Genomic DNA, 13,796 nt, shown 5'->3' on the forward strand with positions numbered 1-13,796 from the left:
TCTCCACAGTCTTGACTATATGGACTGTGTCTGCTCAGCACAGACCTCAACAAAATAAAAGCATGCCAGATGCCTTTCTTGGAGGGAAATCAGACCTGGCATGGTGGCTCACGCCTGTAATTCTAGCACTCTGGGAGGAGGAGGTGGGTGGATTGCCTGAGCTCAGGAGTTCAAGACCAGCCTGAACAAGAGCAAGACCCCCTCTCTAAAAATAGCCAGGCTTTGTGGCTGGTGCCTATAGTCCCATCCATTTGGGAGGCTAAGGCAAGAGAAATGCTTGAGGCCAAGAGCCTGAGGTTCTTGTGAGCTATGATACCATAGCACTCCAGTGAGGGTGACAAAATAAGACTTATCTCAAAAAAATAAAGAAGGAAGTCAGGAACTTCTACATGGGCTACTACAGTAACCAATTTAAGTTTTTAGTGTTTGTTACTAACTTTTTAGTGTTTGTTACATGTTTTTCTATAGTAGTAAGAAGTAAGATGTTTAATACAAAAAGAGTCTGTCTTTGGGAATAGCAAACAGGTAAGAAGTTGGAAGCACTTAATCCCTTTTGCGCTAGAACACCAAGGAATAAAAGGGGTTATAGGAACTACCAAGAAGAAAGGATACTCTGGAGACTTCTCCAAGTTAAAAAGATGGCTCTGAGTCAATCTGTGCCTGATAGGCTAAGCACTTCAAAAGCTCATAAGGATTACCTAAAGCAACCCAAGAAAGCCTGAAAACTACTGTATCTAAGGTTTACTTCCACAAGCAATTCCAAGCAAGGCCAGTAGAAGTGACAAAGATTTCTAAAAGGAGACAATCCTGCCTTTGCTTTCTTCTCAGGGAGTGCTTCTCATTAAAATCACCTAGACAGTTTTTTGTCTTTAAAATTACATCTTATACAAATTAAATTAGGATGTCCGGGTGTCTACCCAGGGTGATGTGAGTCAGGCATCAGTATTTTTTTTTTTTTTTAGGCATCAGTATTTTTTAAAGAACACTAAGTAACTCCACATACAGCAAAGTTTGAGAACCACCATCTAAATCTCAAATATTTTCATGAGGCAGCAATGAAAGCTGTAGTAGGGCTACTACTACAGTTCATCAACTGTGACACAGGCATCCTGCTATTAGACTTCATAATGACCTCAAAGGCAAAGGGGGAGGAGGACAAAAAACAGGTGACCTTTGCTGGTACCAAAGTCATTTCTGCCAGAGCAGTCCAGTCCTCATATTTACTAGGCAAGGGTGGAGGCAGAGTGAAGAGAAAGCAATCTCGACTGGTACCTCTTCAGTGCTTAATATCACCCTGAATACACTTGCTCTATTCTCTGAAAGCTATGTCTCTGATTTCAATAAAAAGAGAGAGAGACAATAAGTTTTAAATTCTTTAGCAACTGCAGGTAATTTAATTTAGTGATTAGAAAGAAAAAATAATTCAAAGCCTCAATCTTTAGGAAAGACTCAATGTCTCTTCTTTCTGTTCAATGTTCAAAGCTGCAAATAAGAAAAAAGAACTTGTACTTTGAACCTCTCCAATTTTTCTTTTTCTTTTTTTTTTTTTGTAGAGAGTCTCACTGTACCCCCCTCCGGTAGAGTGAGGTGACGTCACACGGCTCACAGCAACCTCTAACTCTTGGGCTTACCCGATTCTCTTGCCTCAGCCTCCCGAGCAGCTGGGACTACAGGCACCCGCCACAATGCCCGGCTATTTTTTTGTTGCAGGTTGGCGGGGGCTGGGTTTGAACCCACCACCCTCGGCATATGGGGCCGGCGCCCTACTCACTGAGCCACAGGCACCGCCCTCTTTTTTTTTTTTTTTAATAGAGACACAGTGTCACTTTATCGTCCTAGTTGAGTGCCGTGGAGTCACATAGCTCACAGCAACCTCCAACTCCTGGGCTTAGGTGATTCTCTTGCCTCAGCCTCCCAAGTAGCTGGGACCACAGGCGCCCGCCACAACACCCAGCTATTTTTGTTGGTGTTGTTGCTGTTTGGCTGGGGACGGGTTTGAATCCATCACTCTTGGTATATGGGGCCGGATCCTTACTGCCACGGGCGCCATGCTCCGCAATTTTTCTTTATGTTTCAAGTATTGACCCAGCGCCAGGAAGGCCACCTAGATCAAGACAAAGTCACTAACTAAAAATGAGCTACCATTTAGGCACAGTCTTTAATACAGAGTCCTTCTTCCACCAAAATAGTCTACACTCTTAATAAATTTTTAATCTTAACTTCCAGACCACTGTATTGTTTACTAATCACTAAGCAAACAAACAAACAAACTTACTTCAAATTCACTCCAAATAACAACTGGATTGTTTTAAGGCAAAAAATAAAATCATCACCACCTTCATCATCTTTATTATTCTGGCCTAAGATAAACTTCTGAATATTTTTAAGATTCCCAAGAGAAAGTTCTTACCCAGCTGCATAAATTACAAAAGAAATTAAAGTCTAAATGGCACAAAGGTAGAAGAATCAAGGAGAAGAGCCACACTTAAAATGAAATGCCAGGAAAGAAGGGCAACAGAGTGTGGTCCAAGTATCATCACCTCCAACTGGATTCCTAAGCTGCATCTCAGATGATTTCCCAGATTTACTCTCCATCCCCACTTCAACCCATTCTCTTCAGAATAGTCAAAATTTCTTTCAAAAGCAAAAGTCGTGATTTGAAAAAAACATTTTGCCAATAAAAAATACTCAACATCACTAATCACTAGGAAAATGTAAATTAAAATCACTATGACATAGCAATTCACACCCCTTAGGATGGCTTTTTTATCCAAGACAGAGTCTTACTTTGTCACTATTGGTAGAGTGCCGTAGCATCTTAGCTCACAGCAACCTCAAACTCCTGGGCTTAAAAGTGATTCTTTTGCCTCTGCCTCCCAAGTAGCTGGGACTACAGGCGCCCGCCACAATGCCTGGCTATTTTTAGTCACCCTCGGTAGAGTGCCATGTCCTCACACTGCTCATAGCAACCTCCAACTCCTCGGTTTAGGCGATTCTCTTGCCTCAGCCTCCAGAGCAGCTGGGACTACAGGCACCCACCACAACGCCCAGCTATTTTTTTGTTGCAGTTAGGCCAGGGCCTAATTTGAACCCGCCACCTTCGGTACATGGGGCTGGCACCCTATTTACTGAGCCACAGGTGCCGCCCAAGGTCTTGCTCTTTATAGGCTGGTCTTGAACTTCTTAGCTCAGGGTATCCACCTGCCTCAGACTCCCAAGTGCTGGTATTATAGGTGTGATCTATGGCACCTGGTCCCCATTAGAATGGCTATTAAAATAAAAATAAAAAACAAAAACAAACAAAACTCCCCCAGAACAACAAGTATTGGCAAGGATATGAAGAAATTGAAACTTCTGCACCTGAGGTGGGAACGTAAAATGGTGCAGCTCCTGGGGAAAACAGTCTAGCATTTCCTCAAAAACTTAAACACAGAATTAAGATATGATCCAGAATTCTATTTCAGAATATATACATAAAAGAATCAAAAGAAGAAACTCAAAGGGATGTATACCTTTACGCCAATGTTCACTGCAGCATTTTGGGGTGGGGTACCTGTGGCCTCCTAAATCCTTGAATGTGGCCTTTTGACTGAATCCAAATTTTGCGGACCAAATATTTTCTTTTTTTTTTTTGAGACAGAGTCTCAAGGTGTCACCCTGGGTAGAGTGCCACGGCGTCACAGCTCACAGCAACCCCAAACTCTTGGGCTTAAGCAATTCTCTTACCTCAGACTCCCAAGTAGCTGGGACTACAGGTACCCACCACAATGTCCAGCTATTTTTTGGTTGTAGTTGTCATTGTTGTTTGGCAGGCCAGGCTGGATTCGAACCCGCCAGCTCCTATGTATGTAGCTGGCACCCTAGCCACTGAGCTACAGGCGCCAAGCCTGAACCAAATACTTTTAATAAAGGGATCTCTTCTATGAAGTTTGGATTTGGTCAAGGGGCTGCACATGGGGATCTGGAGAGAGCCACATGTGACCTTGGGGCCACAGGTTCCCCACACGTAAATGGAGAGTTATGATTTAACAGATATAGAAGTTCAGTGTGAAATGATGAAAAAGTCCTAGAGATGAATGGTGATGATGGTGGCAAAATGATGTGAATGTACTCAATGTCACTAAATTGTACACTTAAAAAAATGATTAAAATAATAAATTTTAGGTACCGTATTTTTTATCACACATACCCATAAAAGCGTATCACTTTTAAGTAAACTGCTTAAAATCTTTCAACAGTTTCCTACTGACCTTAAAATAACATTCAAACTCTTTACTAGAGGCCACAAGGCCCTACATAATCTGACTTCTACCCACCTCTCTGTGTCTTTCCCTTTGGCTCACAGTGCTGTAGCCACACTAGGCAAAACACACTACATTCTTTCTGACTTGCCCAGCTCAGGGCTTCTACCTGTAATCCTAGCACTTGGGGAGGCTGAGCCAGGTAGTTTGCTTGAGCTCAGGAGTTTGAGACCAGCCTGAGCAAGATTGAGATCCCGTCTCTACTAAAAACAGAAAACTAGCCGGATGTTGTGGTGGGTGCCTGTAGTCCCAGCTGCTGGTAGGCTGAGGCAAGAGGATCACTTGAGCCCAAGAGTTTGAGGTTGCTATGAGCTACGACCGCATAGCATGCTACCCAGGGTGACAAAGTGAGACTCCGAAAATTAAAAGAAATAAAATTAAAATTAAATTAAAAATAAAATAAAATAAATTCTTTCTGACCTCAGAGTCTACACAATTGCCATTCCTTGCCCTGAATGTTCTTCCCATGACATGTTCCTTTGCATCCTTTAGTACTGAGTTGAAATATCAATTCTTCAAGATGTAGCAAGCACTCTCATTCCCATCCCACCTCCAGCCTCAAGGTATTCTCTATCGTTTTCCATATACATTACTCCCTAAATCCTGATGTCCTCATTTATATAATGGGGACAGTAGTACCCACTAATACTGGTGAATATTAAATGGCACTTCATATTAATCAATAAATATTAATCTTTATTATTAATACTCATGTAACAATGCTACTAATTCTTATTAATATTAATAACTAATATTAATCTGAGCAATATTAGTTATTAACAATATAAGAGATGTGGAGGTTTTTGGTTTTTAATTTCAGATTAATATGAGGGTTCAAACAGTTAGGTTACAAAGTTTGCATTTGTTAGCCAAGATCCCTGTTGTAGCTGTGCCCCTCCCCCAGGAGGTATGCCATATATCCCTTACATTGTGCCCATTAGGTGAGAGCACACCAATCCCCTCTCTCCCCCTCTCTTCATCCCTCCTCCCCCCAACTTGAATTAAACTGAGATTTTCTCTTGTGTGGGCATGCATTAGTTCATCTACTAGCTTCATGTTAGTATTGAATACATTGGATACTTGCTTTTCCATTCTCATGATACAGAGAATCTTCTCCAACTCTATCTAGGTTAATACAAAAGATGTAAAGTCTCCATCTTTTTTTTTTTTTTGGTAGAGACAGAGTCTCACTTTATCACCTTTGATAGAGTGCCGTGGCGTTACACAGCTATTTTTTTTGTTGCAGTCCGGCCAGGGCTGGATTTGAACCCGCCACCCTCAGTATTTGGGGCCAGTGCCCCCAGACTGAGCCACAGGCACCACCAAGTCTCCACCTTTTTATGGTTGAATAGTATTCCATGGTAAACATGTACCACGGTTTATTAATCCATTCATGGGTTGATGGGCACTTGGGTTGATTCCACATCCTGGTAACTGTAAACTGAGCTGCAATAAACAATCTAGTGCAAATGTCCTTATGATAAAATGACTTTTTTTCATCTGGGTAGATACCTAGTAATGGGATTATAGGATCAAATGGAAGGTCTATTTTGATTTATTTGAGGATTCAACAATGTAGGAGATGTTTTAATAGATCCAAATAAAACTCTTCTAATTAGTTCTCATGGGCCTCCATAATCTGGTCCCCAAAGACCACATTTATTTCTCATTAGTCATAAAAATATCTCCCTCAATCAAGCCAGTCTTCTCTGTGCCTCATACAATAGTTATAATTATACCTTATATTTATATGATATTTTTATTTACCCAGCATGTTTCCTTACATGTTTCCTAATATTCTCTCCTTTAGTTCGTAAGAGTCAGCTCTCAGAGAGGTTGCAGGCTTGAAAAGGTTTTGACTTAGAATTTGTGGACAAATGAAATATTTCATTAGTATTAAGTCACTGAAGAATTATCCAGTCCTAAAAGATAACATAACGCCATGCTGCTGCTAAGAACAATTCATTCTCCAAATAGCCTAAAAGGGGACTAGAAAGATTATCTGTTTAAGTGCTACCTCAGCTGGAAGGACTTCAAAACCTCATTACCTTATTCCACCCCACATTGATCTTCTAACTTCCACAGCACATTTGCTCTCTACCAATTGATTTTACATATCATATCATCCAATCATGTGTGTGAGCCTTGTTTCCTTAATTAAGTACCAGGTCCCTTACAGACAAGAATATCATGACTTACACTGAGGCCATATCCCACTAAGAGCCTGGTAAACAATCAGCAGTCACTAAGAAACACCTTATTATTTACTTTTAAACACAACCCTGAACCTACTCCCACCTTCTCCCAAGCAGCAATGTGACCTTCCTGCAATGATTTTGGGGAATAGAGATGCAGAGGACAGAAATCTTCAATTATCCATTTGGGAGCTGGAAGAACCTGAGAAGAAATTCTAATCCTCTCAGATTTCAAATAAAGAAACTAAAAGCCCTGAGATGTTTAAGGATCTTGCCTAAAATGAAACAACCAGTTAGTAGCAGAAACTGTATTGACTAAGAATATAGGCCCTGACTCACTGTCTAGTTTTCTTCTACACCAGAGTACCTCTCTCCCTTATCTCCACTATAAAGATTATATTTGTAAAGACTGGAAGAATTATAACATCAAATGAAGCTTTATTCTGTTTTGCTTTAAAACAATGTAAACAGAAAATGTAAAGGTAGTTTAGGACAATGATCCTAAAATCCTGAATATGCTGAACTTGGGCTATTTATTAATTGGCCCATTTATCAATTGGCCCATTAAAGATTCAAATATGCTTTATCCACACAAATCAAACTATCACAAAGTAGCTACAAAAAAGACTTAAAAAGTCTTAGTTGAGGGGCAGCGCCTGTGGCTCAAGGAGTAGGCTGTCGGCCCCATGTGCGGGGGGTGGTGGGTTCAAACTCGGTCCCAGACAAAAAACTGCAAAAAAAAAAAAGTCTTAGTTGGTTAAACTGGTAAAAAACTAAAATAGAAAAAATAGGAAATAAAACAAGGATAAGTACAAGATCTTTTCAAGGTAGAGAACTTCATCATGATCAGCAAAAACACACTACACATTATCAGAAAAAAGAATTTGGAAAGGGGGGGTCCAGAAAGGCCCAGACTCAAACATAACCTTTACTACATGCAGTTTCTTTTAAAGCATAAAAGAACTTGGTTTATTTATTCATTTTCTCACTTATTCATTCACAATATCTAGCAAAGCAACTACTATGTGACAGAAACTGGAAAAGCGAAAGGTGAAGCAAGACAGGATTCCTGGCTCTTCTGGAAACTATGCTTTTAGTAGCAGTGGGACAATAAACAAAAAAACAAGTTAATTTCAGGTTGTGATAAACTTCTATGAAGAAATTAAGGTTGACACGTCTGGGGACATCGACATGAAGTGTGGGGTCAAGGAAGGCCCTCTGAGGAGGAAATATTTGATCTGAGAAAGAGAAGGAAGTACAAACTCTGGTCCTAGTTTCCTTCAAAATAAAACTTTTAGAATTCTTTTCAGACAGAATCTTGGGAGCAGGCAGTAAATTCTTCAATAAACAAATGAGATGAGAATCCCCAGTAAGGAATGGCCTGGTCTGGAGAAATCATTCGAAGTGAACAGAAGGAAACTCACAGGCAAAGAAAGATTTGTGTTCCCCTTTCCTATGTGAATGGCAGTTCAACCATTTGGTAAATCACAAAAAGTAATGATCCCATGATGGTGGTCTTTACACAGAAAATCATATTTTTAATAGTGTTTTCTGATATGAAAGGGCCAGTAGCAGGAGGAATAAGACCAGGCTGTTTTTTTTACCAACAGCATGTTAATTACAAATAATGAGAGGGGAGCTAGAGATGGTGATCTTTCCAAACTGGGAAACATGATCCACAGCCCCAAGGCCCAAGGGTCCGGCCACCCAGGCAGGGCAGCTCCGTAATAAATAATGGAGTTGGGGACAGGGGGTCAGGGCTGTTCCTGCTTCTTCTTGACAGAAATCTGCTTCTCTCTGGCTGCCAACATCTCATAGAAGGGGTCTACACTCACAGCTGCCTGGATGGACCTGATCCACTCATCCTTTTCCTCCTGCATGGGGGCCGAGATCCAAATCACCATGTGGTTCCCTTCAACCACCCAGCCATCTGCCTCTGTTTTGCAGGCTTTGATGAGCTGCCCCTTGTTGTTGGGGATGTAAAGCTCAAAGCAGTTCGGCTTCCTCAGGTCATCCACCTCTTGGATGCTCAGATTCTCCAGGGGGATAATTCGGGGCTCCTTGTCCGTGGTTTACTCAAAGTAGTAGAGGCAGTTGTCTGTGAGGATAAACCAGCGCTGCTTCCAGGTTTTCACCCGGCCCTCCAGCTTTAGAAGCCAGCCCTCCCAGTCCAGGTTGAAGAAGGTATAGGTCAGATCATTCCCATCATCCTCAGGAATGTTGAAGGGTTCGTTTCAGATGCTGTTGTAGAGGTTCCTGAGCAGCTCCTCAGGCAGGTCCCCACCCTCATTGATGCCCCGGTTCATGGCCACAAAGCGCTCCAAGCCTGGCTTGTCCTGGACGTTAGGATTGTGAAGGCTGGTGTTCACAATGATTACACCGAAGGACAGCACATAGCACGTGTCTGTGGACTGGAAAACCCCAGGGTTGCACAGGCAGTATCGCTGGGCAAAGGCCTCCATCATCCGGTCAATTTTCTGGGCCTCTCCGGGGAGGCGAAAACTCCACAAACATTGCTTAATGTTTACTTAAAACTCATATGAAGCTTTAATTTTTATTTTTTAGAGACAGGGTCTCACTCTGTCACTCAGGCTGGAGTACAGTAGCAAGATCACAGTTTAATCACATCTCATTGCAGCCTTCAACTCCTGGGCTTGAATGATCCTGCCTCAGCCTCCTGAGTAGTTAGGGCTACAGGCATGCACCACAGTACCTAGCTAATTTTACAAAAAATAAAAACAGGTTCTTACTGTTTTGCACAACTTGGTCCTGACCTCCTGGCCTCAAGTGATCCTCCCCCCATCAGCCTCCTAAAGTGCTGAGATTATAAGTATGAGCCACCATGCTTGGCCCATATTAAGGATTTACAACTTCTAAAATATTCCTTGTTAAGAAACACAAAATAGAAAACAAACATGGATAATTCTTTTTCCTGAATTTTCATATTTATTACATACACTGATGTCTACTCCAACTTACAAGCTCTTTGGAAAAAAGTGCTGTTCAAAGCTCTATAATGCTACTTTCCAAACAGTACACTGCATAAGTAATCAAATATTTAAGCCATTTTTCAGTAGTTTTTCCTTAGCCAGAGGCCTAAAGGCAAATACATTATTACTCCAACATAATTAATTACTAGAGAAAAGTAAAGACAAAGAATCAATGAGTATTTAAACTAGAACACCTTTATTAAAAAGATAAAGAAAATGAAGCACAGAAAGGATTAATGACCATCCAACACCAACAAATGGAGAAATTAGGCATCCAAATTCTTAGCCCAAGACTCCCATGTTTTTCAAAAAGGAGAGAACAAAAATCAACTAGCTAGTTTGCAACCAGCACTTAAAAAAAAAAAAAGATGAAAGAAAAACGATCAAACTATACACATTACAGTTTTGTGAAACTTTTCTTTTAGTATGCTCTCCACAGCTCATAGGTTCTAATAGTTATTTCCAAAAAAGACTCAGAAATAAACCCTCTCCAGACTAGACTCCGGAATATTATTTCAAGAGAAAAGGCCCATTCTTAAAATATTTTCTCTACATAATATGGCTAAGACTAATGGGGAGGTGAGGAGGAGGCTGGTTTTAACATAAGACTCAGCCTATCCACTCCATAACTAGGTGTAAGATTTAAACACACTGCCTTAAGAGAAGGTACAATAAAATTCCAACTAAAACACAGAAATATGTATTTCAAGGTATCAGATCATTTTTAGATGGTATATTTGGAAAAGGGAGGAAAGGCTTGGTGCCTGTAGCTCAGCAGCTAGGGTGCCAGCCGCATACACGGGAGCTGGCAGGTTCGAATTCAGTCCCTGCCTGCCAAACAACAGTGACAACTACAACCAAAAAAATAGCCAAAAGTTGTGGCGAGCACTGTACTCCCAGCTACTTGGGAGAATCACTTAAGCCCAAGAATTTGAGGTTGCTGTGAGCTGTGACACCACAGCACTCTACCAAGGGCCACATAGTGAGACTCTGTCTCAAAAAAAAAAAAAAAGGAAAAGACAATAGCATTGAAGATTACAAAGATAAATAAGAATAAAATGGTAAAATAAGGATAAAATAGAAAATATTAGGACAAAAGAAAAACTACCTACTTTAAAAGGTTTTGTTCTGTAAAATTCGGATTCAGTCAAAAGGCTACACTCAAGGATCCAGAAGTGTATCCTAAACTGCGCTAAATAACACCAATATAGAAGCACTTTCCTCAAAACAAGTATTTTTGCAACACATTTAAAAATGTATCAGAAACCTTTAAGTGCATATGCCTTCTTGCACAGTTTAAATAAGTTATCCACTTATTTACTCTCTGGCTCTCTGTTATCTTTATAAAATACATTCATTAGATTTCTCCTTTTCTTCCATATATACGTATATATGTATACATACACACATATATGTGTATATATATATACACACACACATACATATATATTTCATCTGTCACTAAAGAGTACATTCACAATTTGTCAGGCCCCTTGCTTTTCTGCCTTACAGCTGTATATTTGAAAATAGCATTTACTCAGGACAAGTTATTGCACATATTGCACAACAGTGTTTGAACTCAAAGAGCAAACATTTTAAATAAAAGATAAATTTCAATTAAAGATCATGAAGATTTCCTTGAAGAGAAACCCATCACCAATATCAGGAAAATTCAGGAAAAAACAGTGCAAGCAAGAACCACCAAAACTGAAAAGGGACAAACGTGAAATTTTTCTAGTCATTCTTATCAAATTTATTGCATTCACTCAGCAAGTCTGGAAAACAAAAACTACAACTTGGGAACACCAGTCTTACAGGGGGAGAAAGTATTAATCAGTGTGAAGGTGCAAAGAGAGGTAGAAAAAAAGTTGACCTAGGGTAAGGACAGTAAAGCCCGGTGACAGGACTGCAGCACATCTAAATGCTCACTCTGACAAAACAAACACGTAAGCTCCTCTAAGTAGCCCCAAAGGACAGTTGAGGGGGAAGGGAAGAGGTGAATAAATCCTTCTATCTTTAAAGCTGATCCACAGAAAAGCAGAGTCATCAGTTTCCTAAGAACATTCTCAGCCATTTTAAAACGGTGGCATAGTTTTAGAATTAAGAGGATGGCATAGTTTATGAAGAATTCTTTGCTTACGTTTAAGGTGAACAAAGTATAAATTTCAGAATACACAACTTAGGGTGTAATAATTAAACAAAGAAAAGCACAACTCTTAAGTCCCGAGGCCACTTCAGTCATAGCTAATAAAAGTATCACCTTCGAGTATCTTTTAATCGAATAAGCTAGTGACGTCATAGGTGTATTATTTCTTAATTCTAACAAGTTAAAGATGCGTGTTTTGATAGATGAGAAAATTCAGGCTTTGGGCCTCTAATTAACCAGGACCACAAAGGTAAGCAATCAGGATTCGAATCCGCCTATCTGAGCCACTCAGTACCATCACAGCCAACAATCAACATAGTAGTTTAAGTTCATCCTTACCAGCCACCGAAGAGATGAGTTTTGAAGAAGGAGTATAAAAAGGGCATATGACTTTCTCTCTCTTAAAGTAGAACAGAACTAAGCTGTCAAAAACAGAAAAAGAAGTGAGAGTGGCAGCAGCCCGGGCTCTCCATCCTCGTAGCTCGGGACCGAGACCGCCACGTTCGACTCCCGCAGCTCAAGCCAGACTCGGTTCTCCACCCCGGGCCGACGGGGCAGCTGCGGCTGTCAGACTCGGACCCGCAGGGACGCGGCCCATAGGAAGGGACAAAGAGCCTTCCCGGCCGCAGCTGGGGATGCCGGCCCGTCCAGTAGCCGGGTTTCCCCGGCAGGGGCCGCGGCGGGGCGGGGATCCGGCCGGGGGCGCGGCGGAGGAGGAGCGGCAGCCCAGCGGAAGGGCTGTGCGAGGTGCTCGAGCGGCGCCGGCAGAGACGCCCACACCCGCCGCGTCCCCTTGGCCCCCTCCCCATTACCTTGCCTGTGGGCTTCCCGTCTCGGGCGCCGCAGCCACTGGGCTTCTGAGCCCGGGAGGCACAGCGAAAGCTGATTAGCCGGCGTCAGCTGAGTCCGGCACTCGTGAAGCAGCCTCCAGGTGTGGATGGAGAAAGCGGAGGTGGGAGTTGGCACGCTGTTGGGTCCCAGCCTGTGGAAATCTTACTCTTCTCGTCCCTCGCACTCCGCTTCCGCTCCGCCTCCTGGCCCGACCCTTCCCTGACTTGGGGAGGGCCGCCCGCGGCGCGCAGCATTGTGGGGGATGTAGTCCTGGAACGACGAAGAGGAGGCACGTGCTTCCAGCCTCCGTGCACCTACTGCGGGTCAGGACGACGCCGTTGCGCGGCAACCAGGGAGCGGCATCAGGCTCCTTCTTCCGCATTGGAAGATGAGCCTGTTAGAGTTGTATCCCGCACCTTAACTCTTTGCTGCGCTGGAAGGAGGGCTCAGGCAACTTACTCCCAGCCTCCATCAGCAACTCAACCCCCGTCAATGCTGTTGACTTGAGACTGAGGAGTTTAGTGGTGATCAGTGTGCTGCAGACGAGAATGTCCATTATTGCCACTCAAGGTCTTTAGCCAATGGAATAAGGCAAGAAAAATAAAAAGAAAGAAAATGATTTTTTCACAGATGCTATAGTTACATAAGTGACAAATCCAAAAGAATCTACAGGTAAATTGTTACAATTCATAAGAGTTTAACAGTTTTTAGATACAAAAAATCAAAAATGTTTTAAACTTTATATTGATTTGTATATGCCAGGAAAAGAGACTTAATTTCTTAAAAACATAACATATACAATAGCTCCAAATAAATAGCAAGTACCTAGGAATAAATCAAAGTACAAAAACTATATGAAGATGGGCGGTGCCTATGGCTCAGTGGGTAGGGCACCAGCCCATATACCAAGGGTGGCAGTTCGAACCCAGCCCCAGCCAGCTAAAACAACAATGACAACTGCAACACAAAAAAAGAAAGAAAGAAAGAAAGAAAAGAAAATAGCCTGGCATTTGTGGCAGGCGCCTGTGATCCCAGCTACTCAGGAGGCTGAAGCAGGAGAATCACTTAAGCCCAAGAGTTGGAGGTTGCAAGCTAATTTAAAATTTAATGGAAAAGCAAAGAAACAAGAAGAAGGGTGGAGCAAAATGGCTCACGCCTGTAATCCTAGCACTCTGGGAGGCCCAGGCAGGTGGGTTGCCTGAATTTAGGAATTTGAGACCTGCCTAAGCTCAGGAGTTTAAAACCAGCCTGAGCAAGACCTAGACCATCTCCAAAAAACACATGCCTGTAGTCCAGCCACTGGGGAGGTTGAGGTGAGAGGATCACTTGAGCC

General features: G+C 42.1%; 1 protein-coding gene and 1 pseudogene across 6 annotated transcripts in view; both read right to left on the bottom strand.

The window, feature by feature from the left end:
* Positions 1-12,667, bottom strand: part of CCDC126 (coiled-coil domain containing 126) — a 31,924-nt gene extending 19,257 nt beyond the window's left edge. Inside the window, exons 1-4 of one of the 5 annotated variants that reach the window (XM_053609080.1) lie at positions 12,445-12,652; positions 11,972-12,054; positions 3,130-3,249; positions 2,036-2,104 (exon numbers count right to left, since the gene is read on the bottom strand). The gene's annotated coding sequence lies outside the window, so the exon portion shown is untranslated. Of the gene's footprint in view, positions 1-2,035; positions 2,105-3,129; positions 3,269-11,971; positions 12,055-12,444 lie in introns of all 5 variants that reach the window. The other 4 variants (XM_053609079.1, XM_053609081.1, XM_053609078.1 and 1 more) reach the window with 4 other exon arrangements.
* On the bottom strand, positions 8,097-9,015 carry LOC128598560 (cytohesin-2-like; annotated as a pseudogene). Its single transcript, XR_008383658.1, has one exon. The product of XR_008383658.1 is annotated as a cytohesin-2-like (transcript).
* Positions 12,668-13,796: the final 1,129 nt, after the last annotated feature.

This window comes from Nycticebus coucang, chromosome 11, assembly GCF_027406575.1.
Source record: "Nycticebus coucang isolate mNycCou1 chromosome 11, mNycCou1.pri, whole genome shotgun sequence".
In the NCBI taxonomy this organism is placed as follows: Eukaryota; Metazoa; Chordata; class Mammalia; order Primates; family Lorisidae; genus Nycticebus; species Nycticebus coucang.